The sequence below is a fragment of the Dermochelys coriacea genome, chromosome 11 (genome assembly GCF_009764565.3).
Source record: "Dermochelys coriacea isolate rDerCor1 chromosome 11, rDerCor1.pri.v4, whole genome shotgun sequence".
NCBI lineage: Eukaryota > Metazoa > Chordata > Testudines > Dermochelyidae > Dermochelys > Dermochelys coriacea.
Window position 1 is genome coordinate 2,566,870 of NC_050078.2, and position 9,503 is coordinate 2,576,372.

General features: G+C 52.3%; 1 long non-coding RNA gene across 1 annotated transcript; it reads left to right on the top strand.

Moving 5' to 3' along the window:
• The first annotated feature begins 1,200 nt into the window (after nt 1-1,200).
• LOC122458002 lies at nt 1,201-2,609 on the top strand. Its single transcript, XR_006277817.1, has 2 exons — nt 1,201-1,874; nt 2,086-2,609. It is a non-coding gene; the product is annotated as an uncharacterized LOC122458002 (long non-coding RNA).
• The last annotated feature ends 6,894 nt before the right edge of the window (nt 2,610-9,503 follow it).

The window sequence follows — 9,503 nt, forward strand, 5'->3', positions numbered from 1 at the left end:
AGCGGTGCCAGTGGCCTGTCCCCCGGCCGGCTGGTGGCTTCCCTTCAGGTCTCTGTGTTAACTTTGGTGGTGGTGGTGGTGGTTGTTCCCCGATTGAAGCAAGACCTGCTCCTTGCAACTGGGGTGCAGGGGGAGTGTGTGTGTGTGGAGCGGGGGGAGTGTGTGTGTGGAGGGGGGTGGAGTGTGTCTGTGTTTTGGGGGTTACGTCCTAAAGGATTTTCTGCTCCCCAGTCCAAGCACAAGGATCCTGTGAGTTTATTGCACAGGTCGCTAGCCTGGTGATGGTTGTACACCTGCCCCCTTTGCTCTGGAGGTCGTTGGGGGCTGGGAGAAACACCCCCCCTTCAGAGCCATGCCAAACCCCTGGAGTGGAGCAGCCTGCCTCCTTAGCAGGCCCAGCTGAGGGAGCAAGAGACCTGCCTTGCATTCGAACCCAACTTGCAGAGCGGGGTGTAGGCTGAGGGGAGCCCCAGTGGCTTTAAACCAGGGTCGGGTGTGAAACGTTCCCTGGGAAACTTCAAACCCTCGCCCATTGAGGGTTTTGCATTTTGATCGAACTTGTGATGGTCAATCCATTTAGGGCCATGAGACCCGGCCTGCTTCTTCCCCCTGACTGCGCCCGTTTGCCTTTCTCGGAAGACGAGAATGCAGGGGTGTCCAGCGAATTTTAAAACCCCTGTAAGGAAAAGGGGAGTTTAAGGTGGATTTAGTGCATTGAACTGACCTGGTTACTTTGAAAAGCTTCTTCTGTGTCCACACTCCTGTGCTGTGTGTGTGTACACGTGAAATCTCTTCAGCCACGGAATTGGGACACTGGTGTGTGCGTGATGCACGATCCCTAGGAGAAGTGGCTGCCCCATGGGTGGGGCCGGGGAAGCTGCAGCAGAAGGGCTAGGAAATGTGTCCCGAGCCTTGTCCTGAACATAGGAGTTCCTGGGTCTCTGTCCCGCTGCTGCTGCAGTCCCAGACCTCCCCTTAGGACGTCACGTCTAGCCAAGCAAGGATGCTGTTAAGGCCCATGGGGGCAGGGAGTGAAACAGCCTAGCTGGGGCTGCTCCCACTGGCTGGATGGGAGTGGGGCATTTCCGGCCTCTGCTCTGCGCTACAGGGAGGGCCACATCTCGAGTGGCTCTGGGTTCGAGGAGGAGCTGGCTAAGTGGCAGCCCAGCCTCAGATCGGACGGCCCTAGATACACTCCACGGCACAGTAGGGGCTGGAGAGGCAACGCCAGTGGGTCAGGGGACAGGACGTTTTGGGGCCTGGAGGTTCTTGTTAATGTCAGATGTTACCAATAGCTCACTCTCCCTGTCTGCAAGAGGGGAGGTAGCTAAGTCAGGTGAGTAGAGGACAGAGAGCCAGGAGGGGGGGAGGGATAGCTCAGTGGTTTGAGCATTGGCCTGCTAAACCCAGGGTTGTGAGTTCAATCCTTGAGGGGGCCATTTAGGGATCGGGGGCAAAAATTGGGGATTGGTCCTGCTTTGAGCAGGGGGTTGGACTAGGTGACCTCCTGAGATCCCTTCTAACCCTGATATTCTATGACTTCTGGGTTCTATTCCTGGCTCTGGGAGCAGAGTGGGGTCTAGTAGTTAGAGGAGAGGGGTTCAGGGACTGGGAGTCAGGACTCCTGGGCTCTATTCCTGGCTTTACCATTGATTCCCTGTGGGGCTTGTCACTTCCCACTTCGGTACCTCAGTTTTCCCCACCGCTGAAATCACGATCCTACTTCCCAGTCTCCCAGGGAAGTCACGAGTTTGTGACTCTGTGTGAAGGGTTTTGGAGACATAAAAGCCCTACACTCTGTAAGCACTAAGTGGAGCTGGGTCAGGATGTGGGTTTCTCTATTGGCTTCTGGTGACTCTACCTTTGATCTCAGGGTTTATATTCACAAAAAGAAAAGGAGTACTAGTGGCACCTTAGAGACTAACACATTTATTTGAGCATAATGCATTGATGCATCTGATGAAGTGAGCTGTAGCTCACGAAAGCTTATGCTCAAATAAATGTGTTAGTCTCTAAGGTGCCATAAGTCCTCCTTTTCTTTTTGCAAATACAGACTAACACGGCTGCTACTCTGAAACCTGTCAGGGTTTATATTGTTGTCGAAACTCCCTTGATAAAAATGCAGCCACATCAGGGAGGGAAACGTGGTCTAGTGGCCAGAGGACAGGACAGCTGGGTGACCTTGCTGGGTGACCTTGGACAGGTCGCAACACTTTGTGCCTCAGTTTCCCCATCCATAAAATAGGGCAAATACCTCCTGATAGTGGTGTGGGGCTCCCTGTTGTCTCTACAGCGCCCAGAGGCTGCTGGCTGGGCAGCACCGCAGAAACACAGTGTTAGAGATGATATACTAGGTTGGGATTTATTCAGTCTGTTTTTTTTCCCCCTCCCTTTCTCTTACCCTTGTAAATAGATCGCCACTAATGATTCCAAACTGTGAGGCTTAGCTGAGCCAGGCAGCACTGGAGGCAGTGGGTGTGGAGTAGGTCAGGAGGCAGGTTTCAGCTGACCACCTTTTCTCCTGGCGCTCGGAGATGGGCTGGGATCATGAAGCCTCTTGTGTTCGCTGTGGATTGTAAAAATGCCAATAAATCAACCCTTCAGTTTTACTGTTGTTTAGTGCGATTGGCCTGTCAAGACACAGAGAACTTTGTGCTCATGACAGCGAGGGAGTAATAGCGCTGGCGTAAAGCAGGCACAGACTGGGAAACCCCCCAGCACCGCTGTGCCAATGCATCTCAGTGCCAGCCCCCAGCCTGTGCCTGCTATTAGTGTCACAAATCCTTGATCCTGGTCTGCAGACCCACTCAGTCCTAACCTGGGGCATCCCCGTTACTCTCATCTGCCTCTCCTGATGATGTGAGGCTGCCAGTCATGCTGAAGTGGAGAGTGTGTGTGTGTGGGGAGGGGGTGTCATATGGACAGACTCCCCGTTGGGATGATCCCATCAAGTTGAACAGAGGAAGAGTTACTTTTAGGTTACTGAACCAGCCTCGGAACTGAACAGAGAATTGCAGCCCATGCTCTCGAATTCTGTAGAGTGGCTCAAGCCATGATCTGAGCTAAGCTATGGGATGCAGAGTATCATCTAGACCCCTCTGGGCTTCATCCCCATCGAATCCCATCTGGTTTTCCTTGTGCCCAGTCTGAGGCCAGCAAATTCGCTTCACTAGTGACTTGCAGCAGGGGCCGATCCCTGGGCTCCACAGAGAAAAGGTGAACTTAAGCCTTTACACTCCGTTCCCCACTTCCCTCCCTCTGCCCCAGAAGCTGCATTTGTTGATGGAATGAGAAATAGGAGAAACACGGGCAAAGCCGATTCTCCAGGGTCCTTTAACGAGGCCCCTGCTCCTGCAATCCTGTAACCAACGGGTTGCTCATCTTCCAGCTTGGGGTCGGTATTGCAATGTCCTGCTTGCTCTTCCCAACCTTCATGCAACTTCTCTAGCCTTGACTGGCCTCTGGCCTGACCGTGGGGATAAGTCAAGCCCGTTTTCTGAGTGGCAGTGAAATGGGCTGTCTCTCTACAGGGAGCTGATATCCAGGGGAAGGGGATCCTTCACCCCCGCAGCCCCCTGCCAATGCCCAGGGGGAAAACTCCTTCCTGGTGCCTGTCATTGATGTTCTCAATGGATGGGCTCCTTCATGATCTAACCAAGCCAGCTGTGCCACAGGGCAGGGGTTAGCATGGGGTCTTCAGCATTCTCTCTCCCTCTGGTGTGGGGCTGGGCGGGATCTCAGTGTAAGGGGGGCAGACCCCCAGGGACTGAGGGTGCAAGGTGGGAGGGGATGAGGAGAGGTGGGAGGGATCTCCAGATGGCAGATCACAGGGGGGGCAGAGCGGAGGGGCACAAAGCCCAGAGGTAAACCACAGGCCAGGGCAGATTTGTGCAGGACGGTGAGGAGGCTACACGAGCCATGGGGGCAGCCAGTGACAGGGTGGGACATTGGGGTGGGGGAGATGGTTGTGGTGGGCTGGTGATTCTTGGTGGCATCCAGTGCCCCTTGGTCCCCCAGGCTGGAAGGGGGGGTGGACTCCAGCTGGCCCCTTTGGTCTGTGTACCGGCAGGGTGAGCACCTGCAGCACCCGTTAGCATCAATGGGACTTGGGGGGTGGACGGCTAGTGCTCTGCTCAGTGGAGAGAGCCAGGGCCATGACTGAGCCAGGCAGACTGACCTCCCCCGGGGGCTGAGGGAAACTGACCCTACTGCCGGCCTCGCTGGATCTGTGCTGTGGACCTGTGACCTTCGCCTTCCAGCCCCTTTAACTGGCGTGAAATTCCATCGGCAGGGAAACTTGGCCCCCCGGATCCTGTCCACACAACTCCCTGCCAGGCGCCAGTGGGGCTAGAGATACGGGGTTAACTGTCCCCGCCTCCACTCCCAGGGGTCAGTCTCTGGGCTTCTGCCCTTTGTCCTGTAGCCACCTGCACAGAGCTGCGGAGCGCGTATCGTCAATGCCAAGTGTGTCTGGGGGCCCCATCCCCACAAAACCGGCAGATCTGACCCCGCAAAGCTGCCTCTCCCGGTTAACCCAGTGTAGGGGATCCAGCTTTTGGCCCAACCTTTGTTGTGGTGTTGTTTAAACGCCAGCAGGTAGAGCCTGTGCCTGCACAGGCCTTGGTAGTGACCACACAACGGGGATGATGCAAAGGAGGAAATGGGAGGGATGGGACTAGGTGTGTGTAGACTGGACAACGGAGATCACCTGCCTCGCCAGGACCAGCTGCCGAGGCTCGGGGGGCATCGTGGCCTTTGGCGGAGACGGCTGTGGCTGGGAGGGATCGGGGCCTTTGGTGGAGACGGCTGTGGCTGTCTGACTTGGGGGGTGGAGTTTGTGCCATGGACAAGGGGCAGCTTGGGAGAGCTCCTGGGAGAAGAGGACAGGGGGGCACTCAAGGCTGGCGTGGGTGGCCCAGCAGAAGCACAAGGGTAATGTAGCTGATGGGTGTGGCAGGGGACCATCATGCAGGGCCTCGGAGAGGCAGCAAGTTGTAGCTGCTGCGATGGAGAAGGGGGAGCAGCGAGAAAGGGATGGGGGTGAGGGTGGGGCCGAGGGTGTCGGAGGCTCTCGGAAGTCGCAAGGCTGCCGTTCCTCGGCTCTGGGCGAGGTGGGGATCTCGGAGAAGAGCGGAGACAGAGGCCTCCAAATTGGCTCTGCCTGGCATCATCACAGCTGGGTGGTGAACAATCGACCTGGCCGCGTGCCGCGCCTCTGGGGGAGGAGGCGTTGGGTTCGTCTCAGCCAAAAGCGGCCCAAGTCCCTCAGCCGCGTCGCCCTCACGGTTCGTGTCAGTTGTTTACAGCATTGCTGCGGAATCATGGAAATGTGGTTTTGTTTTTAATAGTGCTGAGGAAGCAACTCCCCTCTGTTAAGCTCCCCACCTGACTGGCTCTCTCTCATTGCCCTGCGAGCTGGGGAAGGAATCTAGGTCTCCCAGTGGATTCTCCCTAAGGGTAAGGCCCTTGCAGGGGGCTAGATCATGCTTGGCATAAGGGGGCTGAAAGGATCCAGAGCACTGTGCAGTGGAAGAAAGGTGGCTGGTGGGCGGGATTGATGCAATGTATCCATTGAGGAACAAAGGATGCAGCCAGACGTACAGAATGGGGGCTCGATCCTGGGAAGCAGAGACTGAAGAGGCGTTGCGGGGTGGGGGTGTCATGGTGGATCATCAGCTGAACACGAGCGCCCAATGCAATGCTGTTGCCAAGTGGCCGAACGTGAGCTTGGGATGGATAACTGGGAAGCGTGAGTAGGAGAAAGGTTAATTTTACCTCTGGATTTGGCACTGGTGCAACTGCTGCTGGAATCCTGTGTCCAGTTCTGGGGTCCGCAGTTCAAGAAGGATGTCGATAAATACGAGAGGGGTCAGAGAAGAGCCACGAGAATCATTTAAAGGACTAGTTTCAGAGTAGCAGCCATGTTAGTCTGTATCCACAAAAAGAACAGGAGGACTTGTGGCATGTTAGAGACTAACAAATTTATTAGAGCATAAGCTTTTGTGGGCTACAGCCCACTTCATCGGATGCATAGAATGGAACATATAGTAAGAAGATATTTATATACATACAGAGAAGGTGGCAGTTGCCATACAAACTGTAAGAGGCTAATTAATTAAGATGAGCTATTATCAGCAGGAAAAAAAAACTTTTGTAGTGATAATCAAGATGGTCCATATAGACAGTTGACAAGAAGGTGTGAGGATACTTAACATGGGGAAATAGATTTAAAGGACTGGAAAACCTCCTTTAGAATGAGAGACTCCAAGGAGCAATCTGTGTAGCTGAACAAAGGGAAGGTTAAGGGGTGCCTTGATCACAGTCTAAAAGTACCTATAGGGGGAACAAATATTTGACAGTGGGCTCTCCCATTTAGTAGAGGAAGGTCTAACACAGTGGTTCTTAATCTGGGATGCACGCACTCCCTGGGGGTGCGAGATGCCCTTTTTGGGGGTGCGAGACAGGCCAGATTTTTTTAGAAGGTAAATCATCGAAAACACAAATTAAGTACAGGCATGTAAGTACAACTACTTTGGTTCATCAGACCTATGTCTTTATTAACATGATACATGATTACTGTAATATACAAACAAAATATATCTAGGTTTAAAGAACTGACCTACTGCAACGATTTTTGATAAGGGGTGCAAGAACTATTTTGAAAATCAAAGGGGTGCAGGCTGCAGTAAAGGTTAAGAACCACTGGCTAACACGATCCAATGGCTGGAAGTTGAAGCTAGACAAATTCAGACTGAAAATAAGGTGTAAATTTTTAACTGTGAGCGTAATTAACCATTGGAACAATTCACTAAGGGGCATGGCAGATTCTCCATCACTGGCAGTTTTAAAATCAAGATGGGATGTTTTTTCAAACATGTTCTAGTTCTGAAGGAATAATCTGGGGGCAGGTCTCTGACCTGTGCTATACAGGAGATCAGACGAGAGGATCCCAATGGTTCCTGCTGGCCTGGAATCTCTGAATCTGTTATGTGGGTCCCTCCCTACAATTCCTGGGGAGCGGCTTCCCCCTTGTGACGCTTCCCTCTCCCTGCAGCCTCTTTAGCACCGGCTCTGCCAGGATGACTGAGGCCGCTCTCTGTCTCCCTAGTGTGTCCCACAGGCTGAAGCTGGTCCCAGTGCTTTATCCACAGGTACCCGTTCTTTATTCAAAGGCCAACAATCTTTTTTTATTTTTTCATGTCCTCCATGTAAGATTAAATTTGTAGTTATTTCACCAAAATGAACATGATTGTTATAAAATTCAATCAAATTAGTAATTATTTGTTAATTAACTAGCTGAATAAAGAGCTGGAGAATAAGTGACAAAATATTTGTCAGGTTCTCCCTCCTCCCCTCCCACCCCAATGACACATCTCTGCCACCATTAGGCTGTTCTAAAGTAGCTGGGCCAAGGCAAGGCAAGGCAACAAATTGGCTGCCTGGTGCTTTATACGTGTCTGTTGTAGGGTTACTGACAAAGAAAATGCCCAGTAGAAATGGGGGTATGAGACTCAGCAGAGTTTGGGCCAGAAATGAAGCTTCAGTGTTGGGAGGAGCAGGTCCTTGTCTCTGGGTAATGGTGTCATGGAGGCAGAGATGTGTCAGTCAGGAGCCCCTGGAAGTGCTTCGTCACACAGAGCCGTCAAAGCCCAGGGCCTTATTGGAATTTTTTAAAAAGATTTTGGCCTTTGAATAAGGAATTGGGAACCACAAATAACTGGGCCTAAGATTATAAGAATGGCCAGACTGGGTCAGACAAATGGTCAGTCTAGCCCCGTATCCTGTCTTCGGACAGTGGCTAGTGCCAGGTGCCCCAGAGGGAGTGAACAGAACAGGGAATCATCAAGTGATCCATCCATGTCACTCATTCCCAGCATCTGGCAAACAGAGACTAGGGACACCATCCCTGCCCATCCTGGCTAATATCCATTGATGGACCTAGCCTCCAGGAACTTATCTAATTCTTTTTTGAACCCTGTTATGGTCTTGGCCTTCACAACATCCTCTGGCAAGGAGTTCTACAGGTTGACTGTGCATTGTGTGAAGAAATATTTCCTTTTGTTTGTTTTAAACCTGCTGCCCATTAATTTCATTTGGTGACCCCTAGTTCTTGTGTTATGAGAAGGAGTGAATAACACGTCCTTATCTACTTTCTCTACCCCAGCCATGATTTTATAGACCTCAGTCATATCTCCCCTTAGTCATCTCCTTTCCAAGCTGAAAAGTCCCACTCTTATTACTCTCTCCTCATACGGCAGTCGTTCTATACCCCTCATCATTTTTGTTGACCTTTTTTGAACCTTTTCCAATTCCAGTACCTCTTTTTTTGAGATGGGGTGACCACAACTGCACACAGTATTCAAGATGTGGGCGTACTATGGATTTATATAGAGGCAACATAATATTTTCGGTCTTATCTATCCCTTTAATGATTCCTAACATTGTTCACTTTTTTGACGGCCGCTGCACATTGAGTGGATGTTTTCAGGAAACTATCCACGATGGCTCCAAGATCTTTCTCTCTCAAGTGGTAACAGCTAATTTAGACCCCATCATTTTATTGACATCAACTCCTGCTTCAACATCAGCCCTGAGCAAAGTGAGGTCTTAGTTTTTGCAAACACACCTTGAGTCATCTCCTCCGATTCCGCTGACTTCTGAGCTGGGAAGGAGTGGAGCACTCTGGGCCTGTGAAATAAATGCCACCAAACACAGTATAAAGGGAGGGAGAAATTTAACCTTCTGCATCTTAATCTCCCTTCTCCCCCCCCCCCAAGCCCAGCGGTTCTCCCACATTCCTCATTTAGGCCTGGCTGCTAGTTTATGGATCAGGGAAGCCGAGGGGCACGGGGTATTCACCAAGGAACTCTGGGCTGATTTGGGGAGCTTCAGGGTGCTATGCACAGTTGGCATAAGAACGACCATAGTGGGTCAGACTAATGGTCCATCCAACCTATCCTGTCTTCCGACAGTGGCCGGTGCCCAATGCGAATGAACAGAACAGGCCATCATGGAGTGGTTAATGAACCGTGGAGGCACTTAAAGGGGAGACCTCAACCTGTATGCATGACACCTTATCTTCCTCCTCCCCGGATCCTATGTGGTAGTGATGGGAAAAGCCTCTTAGATCGCTCAGTCTGCATCTGAGCTAGATCCAGTGTCTGTCGCCACAGATCCAGGGGAGTGGGGGAACAGCCTGCTGGAAGCCGTAGGCTGCAGGGTCTCCCTGCTCAGAATTCGAAGGGAGGGTGGCTGTGACCTGTTCTGTTGTGGGGGCAGCCCCGAGGTTCCTGGGGGCCTGGCAAGGCAGAAGGTTGCCCCTCCCATCACGGAGAGCCCAGGTCTCATCCCTGGTGAGTTGATCTGGAGCTCGCGGCAGGGAGGGGGCAATAGCAGGGCGCCAGGGAATGCAGTGGGATTGCTGAGCAAGCACAAGGGGGCTCCTAATCCGAGGGACAAGGGAGGGAATGGCCAGGTGCTCTCCTACGATCGAGTAGCCCCTG